General features: G+C 44.1%; 1 protein-coding gene across 1 annotated transcript in view; it reads right to left on the reverse strand.

The window, feature by feature from the left end:
* The window catches only part of LOC115354312 (inositol-tetrakisphosphate 1-kinase-like), a 578973-nt gene extending 567354 nt beyond the window's left edge, over window positions 1-11619 (reverse strand). Inside the window, exons 1-2 of the mRNA XM_030044655.1 lie at window positions 11606-11619; window positions 1288-1292 (exon numbers count right to left, since the gene is read on the reverse strand). The gene's annotated coding sequence lies outside the window, so the exon portion shown is untranslated. The remainder of the gene's footprint in view (window positions 1-1287; window positions 1293-11605) is intronic.
* Window positions 11620-15697: the final 4078 nt, after the last annotated feature.

A 15697-nucleotide genomic window follows, 5' to 3' on the forward strand; every position in this document is an offset into this window, starting at 1 on the left:
GGCCTAGCGAAGAAAATTCACCCAGAATATTTACAGAGGGGATTCCCAGCCAGAGAGGCTGAGCAGCCAGGCTCTGAGCTCCGGACCACACTGATGCTCCCAGAGATGAGAGCAGACGCAGGGGGAATAAGTTCCGTCAGGACCGCTCCTCAAGTTGGCTGCAGTGCAGAGCCATCCTGCATATCCTCAGCGACTCTGGCGGCTGTGAATGCCACCTGCTTCCCCGTGCACCTCAGCTCCTTGTTCCGCCTGACCTCAGTCGTTTTGTGCCCAGGGAAGGCGCTGAGGAAGAGTGAAGCAAAAACCAGCGACAAATAGTCTCCTGAAGGTAGGCCTGCGTTAACTTGGGTTTGATTTACAAGAAGGTGCATTTTTGCAGATTTTGTTTGTGTGACTGTGTAATAATGACAACAATAATAACAATAACAACAACAACAACAATAATAATAATAATAGTAAAAGTGCATTTTTTAAATTTCTATATATTGTTTGCTGTGTTAATTATAGCGGTTGTTTATTGCAGCAGTGATGAAGTTGTAACCGTCTTTATTTTACATTTACTGATAGACCTACAAGGGACAAAATAAGCCTCCTCTACGTCACTTGAATTTTGAACCTGCGTGCCCATCCCAAAATAATATGCCGAGGGTTTTTGTCACGGCTTGGTAAATGTATCATCTTAAGAGGCTTTGTGGAACACCTACACACACACACACACACACACACACACACACACACACACACACACACACACACACACACACACACACACACACACACACACACCGCGCGCTTGCACGGACACACCCGCTCACTTCAAACAGATTTGAATATTGATTTAGATTTATAAACACAGGCAGACCGTGGGTTTTATGAATCGTCATTTGCCTCTCTCTAGCAGTGTGGAAGGCCAGTGTCAAAGGTGCAGTGATAGATCTCGTGCTGGTGGGAAACAGCACTGGATGTTTTGCATTTAGAGCTGCCGCCTAATGAGGCTCACCCAAACTGGTACACATGCAAACTCAATGGCATCTCTTTTGACAGATTTTGATCAAGCGGAGCGGTTACGTGGATCATGCCGGCTGGATTTTTTTTTTTCAAACTACAAAACTCTCATCACGTCTGAGCAGAGGCAAAGTTGAGCTGATCATCAGTCTGACTCCCTGTTTAAAGGAATGGAGCCGCACCTCATTCAGGTATCCCTGTTTGCTTGTCATTTACAGCCGGATAATACATTTGGGCATCATGTCAGCCTCACAGGCTATAAACAGTGGAGGCTAAACTCACCTGAACTCACTTTTGTACCTTTTTAGGCCTGTAGAAATTCCTATTACAGATCATGGAGAGCAGTATCAAACTGATTTAACTTAAATGAGGACGGGAATATATATTTATGCTTAATAATTTTTGTTCATACTGTTTTTTTTTTTTGTTTTTTTTTTGCCTCATGATGATCAGTATCTGGAGGTCACAGTTAATCCACCTGTTTATTAACCAGTGCATCACCTGCTGTAAACAAACTCGCACCAAAATCTACCATAATGCGCGCATGCTGCAATGTTTATTCCAGGCATAATCTTTAAAATGAATACAAAACAGATACGAATTCATTTTTTTTCACACAGCTTTTAGACGTCGGGCCTCTAAGACGGACTTTTCCATGGCCTCACTTTACATCAGCCTGTATACAAATAATAACTCATGGCTGAAATTGCGTTGTTTTTTTTTTGGTTTTTTTTCTTCTAATTGTAAGGAATATTTCTTCCGATTTGAACAGCTTGCATGGTAATGTAACCCAGCGCGAGAGTTACAAACGCTGTGCGGAAAATCGTGACGTCTGATACTGTTATCTGATGGATCTCACCGTTTAAATTGCTAAATAATTTATTAAATTGTAAAGCCAGGCCCTCCGCAGGGACTTTGTATCTTAAAAGGACGTTTAAAGGGAGAAGGAGTTAAACGCCTCTGGCAGGCAGCGCTCCCACTGACTCCCGGCTAATTGACGACGACGGCTTTTATCTCCGCCTCTGGTAAAGTGAACCTGAGGGTGAGGATTTTAATAGGCCTACACCAACCTGTGATTTTTACCATTTAATGCGTAGCCTATACGTCTTGTAAAAGGAAAAAAAAAAAACCGCACAGGCCTAGATGATCGACCCTTGTTTGATAGCCTTGAAATAAAATTATATTTCAAGATTGGGTCATTAATGAGCATGACAGCACCGCACACCCCGCCTCTCTCCTATATTCACGCGTAAAAAATAAAAATAAAACAACAATAAATAGCTGCATGACTGAGAAGAAGAATGAAAACATGCATAAATCGGATGTTAAAAAAAGAGTAAAATATAAAACGTTGAGAGTTAAATTCTGGGGTATTTGGGTAGACAAAAACAGGTGTCTTTTTTTTTTTTTTTTTTTTTTTTTTTTTTTGATATCCAAATTCAGGCTGTGCAACTGTGTCACATATCCTTAACTCTCCGTGCGGCTTTCCTCACCTTTGGCTCTTTCCCTGCCTGTTTGATATTCGCATGACTGAATACGAGGAATGTCAGTGGAATTTATTCTGAGCTTTAAAAAAACGCAAATGAAGGCAATTCATATAGAATTGGCGCTAATCTAAGGTCATAAAAAAGCTCTTTCACTGGCTAAATATGTTTCTCTTCTCTGTTTAATGAGGAATGCGCTTGGAAGGGAAATTTGATTCAGTCACTGCGTGCGTGTGTCTTTCTTGCAACAAAGCAAAGAGAAGTCAAATAAAACTCGCTTAAGTGAGACATAATCATTCAGTTTTGGTTTTATTACTTTGGCTTATTTGCCTCTTTTTGGTATCACTTTTTCATTGAACACTCACAGTCAATAAACATCCTCTGCAGCAATAATGTGCCCAGGGATATTTGTTTGACCTGCCTGCTTTCCACAGAGTTTTAAAACTAATGTTGGTTTACATAGAATTACACACTTTCACTTGTTATTTTGACTGAAAATGAGAAAAAAAAGGTCATGCAAATCACTCATATCATGCAAGCACAGTAATTAATCATGTTAATAGTAATAATTCATAATTTTGTTCAGGTCACATGTATGGCACAAAGTTAGGTTGAGAAAATGACTGTGGTTACAATGCTTAATTTCACATGCAAACAGTAATTATTGTGGGTAGATTTGCTGTGTGTTTGTGTAAGTTTGTGTGTGTGTGTGTGTGTGTGTGTGTGTGTGTGTGTGTGTGTGTGTGAGTGAGAGAGAGAGAGAGAGAGAGAGAGAGAGAGGGAGAGAGAGAGGGAGAGAAATGAGCTGAAATGGGATAATCACAAGCTGTATTTTAATTAGCCTGGCAGGTTTGATGGATATGTTGCCACCGCTGCTGCTTTGCAAAAGGTGCACTGCGTATTGAGCAAGATGCCTAAATAGAGGGCTTTACCCACGCAATTCCCTTATCACAAAGGAGTTAAACCTTTGTGTAATGTAACATGTAACTGACCCCAGAGGTCATCAAAACACATTCAGAGTCTTCCCCGGGGATTAAAGGGGGAGAGAAGCCCCATTCAGTGTCAGTTTGGGAAGAGTTTACTGACACTGTGCAGCAGAGGCACCCAGACACATTCAGCAGGCAGCACTCTGCATCTCACCCATCATGGGATTTTATCTCTGGAATTATTCACAATGCTGCAAATTTAGTCTTGCTGCAAAGTGGTAGACAAATTATTCTGCTTAAAATGATTATAGAATTAAACCCTTATGCTTTTGAATGTTGCTGTGTTCCAGTGTTTGGTTAATGCTTGTGTATCTGCCATGGTTTTAGAGTCCACGCGGTGTGTGGCTTGGACTTCAACCTTCCTACTACTGGCACTACAACTACTTATTTATCACAGCTAGAGAGATATTCATCAAGTTTTATATAATTTGTTTTTCCACATTCTTACTTAGTCAATTATACTAAACATACCAGAGTTGAATGGGTATAAAATGGTATAATAATCATGAAACTGCTGGGTTTGGGGTCTAAACGGTTTTCTTCATGAATTCCAATATGAAGGTTACATACAGTGTGCTGTGTGTGTTTGCTGAGTTTGCTCTCGCCATTAATATGACACGCCTTTTAATTAGTGCTGTAATTGTTTGTGTTGTGTTTGCACAGGAGTTCGGCGGCAAAACAAACGGAACCAATTAAACACACTCGCCTTCAGATCATCAATGAGGAGGCAATGTCAAGACTTGTGGAAAAAACGACAAGGACAAACATGAGGCAGGAGAAGTGTGTGTGTGTGTGTGTGTGTGTGTGTGTGTGAGTGAGTGTGTGTGTGTGTGTGTGTGTCCTGCCGCCTCAAGGTTAACACTGACTGAATTTACCGTGTAAAGAGCTCATCTCCCCACAATCTGGATAGTTTCTGCTTCTTCTGCAGACATACCACCAGCATGTTTTTTTTTTTTTTTTTTTTTTTTACTGTGAATGTTGTGTTTTCTTATGTATTTATGTAACTAAGCATTGAAGTTGTATTTTTGTATTATTAATAGTTTTATTACCAAAGAAATGCACATAGTTTATTTACTATGACTGTCATACTTAATTTCTGCCTTTCTGGTGCCTTGGAAGTAATTAAAAAACTCAGTTTGGCAATTAATGATGTCTGTGCTGATACAATTGTCAAGCATCTTTCCAGCCTCTATCCTGTGCTCTCTCTCTGTCTCTGTCTCTCTTTCTCTCTCTCTCTCTCTCTCTCTCCCTCTGTCATGTTGATTCTCTCTCTCTCTGAGTCTCCTCCACCTATAGCTATAGCTAGCCTTCTCTCTGTGCTGAGGTGTCTGCATGGCGTGGTAAAACCTGCCCTGCAGACCGGACCTCTCAAGTCTTCAAAGGAGGAAGAACTCAATGTGGGGGATTTGTTCAGGCTTATTTGGTAACCTAGGATTTGAATTGGATTTTGGGAGGCATTCATAACACATTTGAAAATGTTACATTGTGTGATTTTGTGTGTAATCCCCATAATAAATTTTAGAAATGGTCACAGCGAGCTTGCACAACTGTGACTATTCATGATTTATCAAATGGTTTTCTTGTCTTGCCTCTCGGGGGTGAGGTGAGTGTTGCCGGCAGGGAACGAGAAGATCTCAGCCACTGGGACTGCCAGTGAAGAGATGCTTCTTCCATTTTAACCTTTCTCTCAACACTGTTTTGTTTATTTGACCTGAATATGTGATAGGGTCAGCCACCATGCTTCCAGAGGGATTCTCTTAGACCCCCCAACAGCACCGGGGCATTACAACCTCCAGTGGATTATACCTCCCTGGGAGGAGGGTTGGTGCGCGCACACACACACACACACACACACACGCACACACATACACATGCACACACATACACACATGAATACACACGCATACAGACACACACACATGCAGACACACATGCATTGTAGGTGCAGTTTACAAAACTCTAGGCAGGGATTATTAAACTCAGCGTACAAGAACAGATTAATAAAGTTGTTTTCTTTTTGACCTGCACGGTGCTCGATACATTGGCATCAATAAAGTTAAAGGTGCACCAAAATTGCAGAGTCGATTGAAGTGAGAACTGTTTTGGGTCAGCTGACAAAAAATGTGGAATGAACACACACTCTATTTGCACGTTGAGCTGACAGCTCCAACCATAAAGACTCAACTATCTAATTATGTGCTTCTTCCATGTTTTTGTCAGTTGAGGCTACATGGACCTGACTTCAGTCAACCCTTGGCAATTTTGTGAAGTGCACCTTAAAGTGACAAACTTGAGTGACAAGTATATCTAAGTGACTACATATATTTTCATAGTTGGCTCTAAGTATTAAAACGCCACCAAATGTTTTTTTTTTTTTTTTTTGATCCCACACCTCTCTTCAGTCCATATGTTTTTGGTGCATTTATGTAAAAGAGGTGCTTATTGGACAGGTGCAAGACATAGCTCAAAATGCTGCGTGGTTTGTATCGGGCTCTGGGATTGGCCATTGGCGCTGAATGATGTTATCCAAGGGGCTAACTTGCTCTATGAACACGGTCCATTAGTTTAGTGGCTCCACTGGTTGCATTTCTTGTCTGGTATATCTAACTGTCCCCCTTAGTTAGATAAGAGTGAGAGAAGTGCTTGTGTGTGTGTGTGTGGATTGGTGTTTGTGCCCTGTCCAAACCCCACTTTGCTTTGAATGACACTTTGGCGATGCCCCCAGCTCCCCACTTCGACTTCTCAAGCGTACCCCCTGTTAGTGCCAACTCTGCCAATTCCTCTCATGTCTTTAATATCTCTCTTTGGGCCCTTGGGTTTTGCCAGTGAAGGCTCCCCAGTGACAGTTGGACGTTGCCGTCACATTTGGGAGACAGCGACGGGTGTTTGTAGCGTTCCCAGCCCCAGGCCTGTGGGGAATCTGTGATGGCTCGCCTGTCAGCCGGCCCCTCCCCTGTAATTAGGAGAGTAAACACAGCGCCTGGCTCGGCTTGGGGGAGAAGTAGGAGGGAGGGGAGGAGGGGGCTGTCCGGCTCCTGTCCTACTGCTACTTGAGCTGTCCAGGAGCAGCTTGGACTAACAGAGAGATTCAGCCTGCCTCTGTCGGCTGCAATATGCAGCTCATCACATGAGATGTTGTGATGTGGGAGAGAGGGCAGTTTGTTCAAGTGCTGAGAAACATGAGCTTTTCATCCTTGCTATGTTGCGTAAACCATTGAGGAGGCGCTGTATTGAACTGGTTCATTGTTGATGAAATAAAAATAAACTGAACACTCTTTTGTCTCGATTTTTCACATCTTTTGTCCAGGTATTAGTAACAGCAGAGTGACAGCTTATCACTTTGGCTCAGGTGGTCATACAAACTGGTGAACACAGTGAGTAACTGCAAAACATGGGCTGTGTAGCCTAATAAAATGTTAATGAACAGAGTAAATTGCCTACATTTATAGTGTATAGAATATAAGAGGAACTTTTGACAGTATTGTGGTCATGTCAAACTCAAGCAAAAAATATAAGCTACACTACCACAGTGGCTCTTTCCCTCCTCTCTTCACCTCTCTCCTGGTTGCTGGGGGGACTGGTCAGTGGCTAGTGGAATGTATTGTGGGCTGGAGTTTTAGCGGTAGCTTGGGACCGGCTTGGGGGGAGCACCGTCCCACCCACTCCAGCCACTGCGTTCTGCCCAGGCAGGGAGGCTGGCTGCGGGAATGCCGAGACCAGGAGGGAAGGAATTTTGCTGGAGAACCTGCCAGAGAAATGCCATGCGGGGAGCGATGAAGAGAGAAACCTAGATAGAGAGAGAAAAAGGGAGATCTCGGCCAATTGAAACGCAGCCTGTCAATGTCATTTTGGTTTGTGAGATACTTACTGATGATGGGCCAGTTGCTAAATGAGCTGGTGTACTCCACCGCACAGACACAGTGGCACCGCATCTGACTCAGCCAGATGCAGATCGCCATGAGGTGGCTTGGGGTTGAGGGGTGTAATTGGGGTAGCTTGAACAATGCAAAAGCAGTGTATTTCGATACAATACTGTTATACAGCTTGAATTAAACACAGTCTAAATCATTCATCTGTATTAGCCACCATCTGTCTCTGCTTACCTCCACAACATGAGCATGATTACATGCACTAGTTTTTGTGTAAGTACATTTTAAATCAGATGGTGTGCACCAGTGTGTGCATGTGGTGGACAGGGAGAGTACAAAGGGAGGGGTGCTTGAAAGCCCAGTGTACTTGCCAAAGTCTTTACGGCGCCCAGAGAGCCATGCTGCAGCATCATGGTCCACAGCATGGAAAGACATGGGGCAGATGGGTGCAGTGTAGCAGCACAACCTCCCCCTTCTCCTCCCAAATGTGAGGCAGCAGTGGTGGGAATGGCACAGTGTGAGAGGGAGCCTGGGCTCATGGCTGAAACAGAAAAGCTGTTGGAGGGGCATTTGGGGGTTGGGAGAGAGCGGGGGCTGAAAGCTGTTTGAGGGGGGTGAGAGGGGCTTTGGAGAAGCTGTTGGTGGGGCATGGGTCCTGCGATAGAGAGGGAAAGCCAGTCCCCCTGTCACATCCCTTTGAAATCCAAGTGCAGGGGCACGAGCCCAGGGAGGAGTGGCAGCGTGGCCCAGCGCCTGGGCAGACAGGCAGTCACCGCACTGGGCCACAGTCCAGCTTGCCTTGCCTGGCCCCTTCCCACCCCAGCCCACCCCGTCTGGCCCAGGCTTACGGGAGTCAGGCAGCCGGCCCCCAGTGGACAGGCCGGAGCCCTGCACGCTACAGAGTCCCATCGCAGAGCGTCCGCTGGGTGAGAACTCTGCAAAGCGTAGGCAGGAGGCAGCACGCAGAGGTGAGAGTGGCCCCCCAGAGACAGAGGTGCTGCACCAGAGCCTTTGCTGCTTCACAGCTCCTCTTGCACCCAGGCCTCTGGATGGGGCCCAGTGGAGTCTGCTGCTGATGATAACCCCCACCTCACCACCAGGCCATTCTGCCTTCAGGGCCTGCGCAGGTCCACACATCCCCATGGCAACAGTGGCAGGGCCGTCCACACAATGTGAGTGGGCAACAAGCCAAGTGCTGCCAAATTGGGATGAAGGAGAGGCATTTTGGGAAAACGCTCACAGAAATCCTGAATCTTTTCACCTTTGTTTTGTCTCTGGGTAATTGTGTTTTTGGCTCCAATGATCTAATATCAGAGACTTGGACAGCATGGCCGTTTGCCTGTTTGAACAGCGGTCAAAACCGTAGACAATCACGATGTCTTGGTGAGGTTCTCCGACTCTGCTCCACGATGCTTACATTCTTTCCACCTCTGCTGAGGCTGTGAAATTGTATTTGTTTATGTTTATTGCCAGTTTCGTGACAGCAGTGCCAGGCAGTTATAAAATTAGCCTCTTGGGTAGAATTGACCTGATGCATTCGTAAGCGTTCGCTGTGTGTTTAAAGAGACCTTGTCACAGCAATATTAAGCCTGCGTAAACACAAGTAGTTCAATGACATTCACAGCAACCACCTAAAGTTGATTCCCCACCCTCTCTAAGCCATTGGGAAGATACTGTATGAGTGGTTGGGCGATGTTTACTGAAAGTGGATATCTGCTGTTTGTTTTGTTGTTCTGCTTTCCAACCGTAAACACTGCATAGATTTCCTTGAGTAGTGGGTGGAACGTGTGTGTGCGCGCGTGTGTGTGTGCCATGTGTTATATTTGCTGATAACAGGATTTACTCAAATTGCGAATCACCAATTGAGAAAGGTTAATTGTCAGTGCAGCTGGTAGAATGGGTACATGCAATAATTATTAGTCTAAGTTGCTTTATTATTTAGGGACACTAATTAGGCATTAACTGTGGTCCCCTTCCTTTGGATCACAACTTCAATTGCATGTCAAATTGCATTAAGTTCACTTTGACATCCATTTATCATACTAAAGGAAAGCTGTTTTGTAGATGTCCTTAGCGTGTTTATTATTATGAAACTGATCTTTTTTTGAGGTATTGATCAGGAAATTAGAAGAGGGGATTTTCAGAAATTATTCAGCGGTGAGCATCCCTATTTTATTTGCAACAAGAACAATACATTTCACTATTGGGTTTTTTTTTTTTGTTTGTTTTTGTTTTCGCTTCTTTTGTGGTTGGTGGTGGTTTTAGGTATTTAGTAATTTAAGAAGTCTTTGCTTGCATTAAGAAGGATATTTGATACATCCTCATAAAAACACAAACACTTCAACAGAGATTTGAAGTGTATTCACAGTCGCACCAATTAATATTATGCCACTTAGTAACACAAGGGTGTATTTTCATCCTAAATGTGTGTGTGCGCCACCTATGAGGAGGAGGCTGGCGTGGATCTGGCATAAAGGTGAGATGCAAAGTGACAAGGAAAGAAAGCAAGACATCAAGGCATGACTGCCAGTGCATGTCATTTTCCTGTTCCCCATGTCAAATAGCCCTGTGCTGCTTATGTTGCTGCCCGGACACAAATTTATTTGGATGCTTGGAAAGACTGCAGAGCCCGGGACTCATCCCTGCCCTTTAAAAAAGAAAAGACACCAGCAGAGAGTGCTCTTCCAACAACGGGGGCAGGGGCCGAGAGAGGGGTTTTGATGGTTTTCAGTGGAGGGCAATACAGGGTCTGGAATAAGATGGGAGGGTACAGAGGACACGGTTGAATGTGCTTGTCCTGCTATGATGACAAGATGGCTCAGCCACCACTGTGCCACTGGCCTCCCCCTGCCTTCTCCCTCCCTTCTCCCCCCTGGTTCTCCCCCTCAGGACACTAGTGAAGTAGAGGGGAGTTCTGGGGGAGGTGGGGGGAGGAAGGTTGGGGGTTGGCCACCGTTTAATCTTCTCCTTGGCTCACTGCAGATTCTTTCACAACATGCCCCACTCCCTCTTCTCCCCAAATCTGTATCTGCTCATCCCTGGGCCTGCTTTACAGGGGGGCCCTTGATCAGTGAGGTGATGGAGAATGGCCCTCGTCACACACTCCAAATAGGATCGGATTGCCCAGGAGTAAAAGGTGAGAGCTTCATGGAGCTTGGTGAAAGTGGTAGTGGTGGTGGCAATGGGTGAAGAGGGGAGGGGTTGGGTGGGTGGGTGGATGGGGGGGGACTTTAACAACCAGACACCACCAACAAATGAGTTCCTGCACCGTTTGAGATGGAGTTTTCAGGGGCTGGAGATTTCAGGGAGTTTGTGCTGGTGCAGAACAGCCAAAAACCCCGGAACGTGTGCTGGTGAGGGGGCTGGCCAAGAGAAGAGGGGAGCGATGCATGGAGGGGCAGAGAGAGAACGAGAGGTCTTGTTCTCCGCTGGCATGTCGTTAACCTCCCAGGGCTCAGAGAAAAAGAATCAGGCCTCTGTGTGTGCTTAAAGCCCGGGCTTCGTTTGTCGGGTGCCTGGGGAGAGCTGGACCCCTGCTGGAGGACAAGGTAGCAAAACGGCTGCATGCTGACTGGAGGACTGGGGACAGGCAAGGGATGGACACTGGAGTAAGGGTTAAATAAAAACACATGCTGGGTCACAAACTAGCCCCCCAGGTCAAGTATTATATTGTTAAGTGGCTCACAGGAATTGTCTCAATACTCTGAAGATGCCCATCAGTTTCCTTTCACATGACAGTCACAATCATTCATTTTGTTTGTATTTTTACCTGTTTTTTGACCAAGAAAATTAAACTAATGATGCCCTACTTATAAACTTACAATGCACTCTATGTTAGTCCTTTATTTAGTACAAACTGTAAGTATTTATCACTAGAATTAATTACATTGCTTTGTTAACATTGTAACACTGTTATTTATTACATGTTTATCAACTGGATGATGTATAATTCTGACATAACAGGTCTGAACATTTCAACAAAGAGGGATTAGAGCACAGACTGCTGTAATTTCTGCAGCCTAAATTCTTAATCTACAGGATGGTTATTAAAACTGCATAACAATGGCACTTTAGGTGAAAAGCAAAAACTAGCATGACTGTTTTGTCTTTGTTTTGAGGTTCAAAGTGTGCTGCCAACGTGAGGCAAGTTAATGAGAGGAAGGCTGGAGACGGAGTGGAGAGGGAAAAAGCAAGGAGAGTAAGGACAAGAGGTTGGTAACTCTTGCTTAGTCTTGTGATCAAACACCAGTGGTGACACTACAAACTTCTATCCCTCTTTTCAGCATTTCTCCTTTCCACCCCCTTCTCTCTACAGTAGTAATGCCCCTCACTATTTTTCTACTTCTTATCCCTTTTAATTAGAAAGCAAATTCTGCAGCCTGGAGAGACCTAATCCTCTACTACCCAACAATGCACAGAGTGGCTTTGAACAGCCGACCTGCAACCCTCAACCCCCAGTGCCTCAAATTCCCCCCACTGCTGGACCTTTAAGGGGGGAAGGGGCCTTTTTCTTCCACAGAAACAAGAACATTATTACTCAAACACACACGTGCTCCGGTATGTGCAGAGCTAGATCTTTGCATTTGGCAGGTTAACAGTAATTAACGACTAAGTGACATATGTGACACAAACGATACATGCGCATGTATGTTAACTCATTCTATCTCTCCTGCGAGAGATGTAGCCTCGGCTGATTTGCATATATATTAATGCCCCTTATTCTATAGATTAGATCCCATTAGCTGTGGTGATTCTGGTAGAAGGTGCAGTCACTAGGATGATAAAAGTCCTGTTATTATGTTGAAATTATGTTTAAATTGTTGGAGGGCAGGGAAAAAGAAGGGGTTAGGGCACTGATGCAAGGTTAAGGGTGATTAGACACCCTGAGCATATTGACAATAGGCTGAGATTAGATTCTAAAAGCCCAAAAGGAAAAGGCCCCTCTAAAATAGAACTCCATTAGCCCTCTGTGAATTTACACTGCTTGTATCTAAAATTACCAGCTTTCATTTCTTAATAAAAGTATATCTAGATGTAGCACACAGTCTGCTGAAATTAAATTCTGGTTCCATCCCTGAGTCTTTTAAAAATAGACTGACCCCATCCTGCCTCATTACATCCACCATAGGAGCAAAGTGATCATTTACTGAGCTGTTTGTTAGGACAATTATGGAGTTGTCAGTGTCTCCCCTTGTGCCATCCGTGGAAGAGAGGTCATCTGATAGCAGCGAAAATGAGACAGAAGGAGAAAATCAGGCATAGAGACACTGACAATGGCAACAGTTTAATCTACTGATTTCTGCTCTTGATTTCTAAGAGGGCACTGGATAGTTAGAAGTTTGATTCAGAGTTTGTGTATTGCGCTGCCTCCAGTGGCCACAGCAAAGTCTCACCCAAACCTGACATTGCTTATGCACTCTCACTATTACTATACAGGCCGCTGCAGCCATATATAACTGCCCTGGCTAAATTTTCAGTCAAAGCGATAATATATTTTTATTGCACTTGAAGTGTATTAGCTAAAAGAAGCAGACAGCAAGGTTCTGTCAGCAGGAGATAGGCCTCGGTGGTATTATAGCCGCAGAGGATGAAGTGAATTGCCTTACTTGTGTGCATACGATCAAACCATGAAGGAGAGAGAGGCATTAAGGTTAGAAAATAAAGCTGGCCAGACACTGCTGAGTTGCCTGATATGCATTGTCTTCAGTAAAAATGAGCTGGTTTTATGTCACTAAAGACTTATGGATGTGCCTTGCAATAGCCTACAGTTGGTTTGCATGTAAATGCTGAGCATTAGCATTAGTCGCCGGTCTATACTTATTCAAGTTAAAATTAATTTCTAATGTCTGGGTATGTCTGGGTTTGAGTCAAGACACCACAATCATCTGTTACATTCATGCTAATTTGAGGACAGTGCTAGAGAAGTCATGCTCCTCTCCAGAGACAGTATTGTCTACATTATGCTCTGCAAGATTTGGTTTTATGTGAATGTAAATTTATGCCTCAGTGATGATTTATTGTTCTTTTGTCAATCAATAGATTGGGTCTGTGTGGCGAACTTGGTTTCTCACAGCCTGGATTTTGCATAGCTGTCGATGTCTATGTTACTCCTATCTCTGTCTGTCTTTCAAAAACCGCCACCTCTCCCCGCTCTGTAACAGTGTTGTCTTAAAGGAATTCAAACACAGTCATGTTGACATAATGAATGATCTTTCAAAGGAAGCACCGATTACATGAAATAACTTCATTTAGCTTCCATATTAATCATTGCTCAACTAATTAACATTGATTGAGGTGCCCTGAGCAGGGATAGGGGTGTGTGGGGGGGATTGGGAGCTGAGGGCATTCTCCCACTTCCATTTACTTAAGGCTGAGAGGATCTTTTTGTATCCTGTCTCAATTAGTTACTCACGCTGCCACTCTGTCTGTCACATCCTCGCATGTCACATTGAAACAATTTTGGAGTGGGCTGCCTGGATGAGCGAACAACACCTCTGAGCTCGAGCATTCGGCAGGAGAGCGTGGGTCACACTCTTGCCTAAGGCCACCATATTCCTTTCCTACTCAAGGGTTCAATTTTCAGAAAGCTACTTAGGTATTATTCTAATCCCTGCCCAGCATTTTTTTCCCAAGGCCAAAAACTCAAGTTACCATTCTGGACACTTGATCAGGCATAGTGTTATAGTTTGAAGTTGTCCTCTGTGGTTTAGTTTGCTGCCACACTGTGTGTGGCATAAGAAGCCAACAATAGCAGATTAGAGGAGTTCAATACATGGGGTGCTGTAACTGTTCTGTCTGTTAAAACGCTTTCTTTTATTGGCTCTACAACGGCCAAAGCAGGAGATTTTTTGAGGACTACAAGGTTATAGAACTGACAATTGTTATTTGACCATTTAGAAGACAAAACATTTTCAGTTTGTACTGCCGTCTTTATCTAATGGTTTTGGCGCCAACTTATTAATAAAACATCATCTCTTAATTTGCTATAACAACACATTAGCATGACAAAATCAATGGCTTTGATTTGGTATTCATGTATTTCTCTGAGCATATTTGCTGCTCTCTTGGGCCTGTGTATACACCGAGGTGGTATTTCCTGGAGGCTGCTGCAGATGGGGGAGGGGGCAGGGGAGGTCATGGTGAGGACTGTTGGGAGTTGCGGGGACGATCGCCTCTGTGGGATGGTTTCTCTTGTACAGTTTTGTTGTCTAAATGTTTTACAAACTTAATTGGCATTCCCGTGGGAAGGCTGCCAGCTGTCTGCCTGATGGCGAGGGTTTCTAATTTGCTGCATGGCGAAGGCTAGCTGCCGGGGTAGCTAGCGGAGCGGAGCAGGGCGCGCTACACGCCGCACACTGCACATGGCCTGATCAAGCTCAGGGTTTGTTTGTTTTTTCCCTCGCTTGTTCAGGAGCAGACATTGCTTCACCAGAACAGAGTGGAACAGATGCTATCTAACAAGCAGAGTACAGAGAGAGCTGGGCTGTGACGTTGGGGTGAGGTTTTGGAGAGAGTTGGCTGACCATTGATGTAGCTGGTATCAGCCTAGGCAAAGATAAATGTGACCATGGCCTGATATGTTATCCATGCTAACTTGTAGCTGCTCCTTAATCCACCGGGACTTTTTTCCTTCCAGTCATTGTCGAGGGAGGATTTAAAAGTTGCATTTCATCAATGCTGCACACATGTCTCTGAGCTACTTGGTTGCTCTCCAGTGTTAATGTGTCCAACCAGCTTTTCACCTTCACTCAGCCACCTCCTCTTCCTCTTAGGTGAAGCTTTTACTGGGTAAGTTCTTTCTCCACCTCCATCCAACCCTTAAATCTGACAATCTGAGGGATTTCAAAGGTCAAGGTAGCAATTTAAAAAGTCTAACTAAGCTTGATTTCTGCTTTCAGGACTAATTCAAATAATATAGTGGACTAAAGAGCTTGGGAGTGTTAGAGGGTTTAGGTACGGGATGATAGTGGATAAGAAACAGCTGACACAATACAGTCCACTTTAAGAAAGAAAAACTTTTATTTACAGAAATGTAATTACAAATCAATGCCCCTTACTGGTATTTACTGTAGGCATAGCTTTGAATACTATAATTGTTTTGAACTTCTGGCAAAATTAAATTCTAGTATAATCGCATACATTATCTGGTCAGAAACCCCATTTTATACATACTCCACCACACACACTGGGGAGGCATTACATACAGCATCTATTGAGATTATTATGCTTATAATTTTTGTCTTCCTGTTGCGTAATATTGAAGTGTCGGTGCAATATTGTAGACAACGCTCTACTGGAATGCCCAGAAAGCAATTGTGAATGAATGTGAGTATGATTAATTAGTGGGGTGGAT

Source organism: Myripristis murdjan, chromosome 22 (assembly GCF_902150065.1).
Source record: "Myripristis murdjan chromosome 22, fMyrMur1.1, whole genome shotgun sequence".
Classification (NCBI taxonomy): Eukaryota; Metazoa; Chordata; class Actinopteri; order Holocentriformes; family Holocentridae; genus Myripristis; species Myripristis murdjan.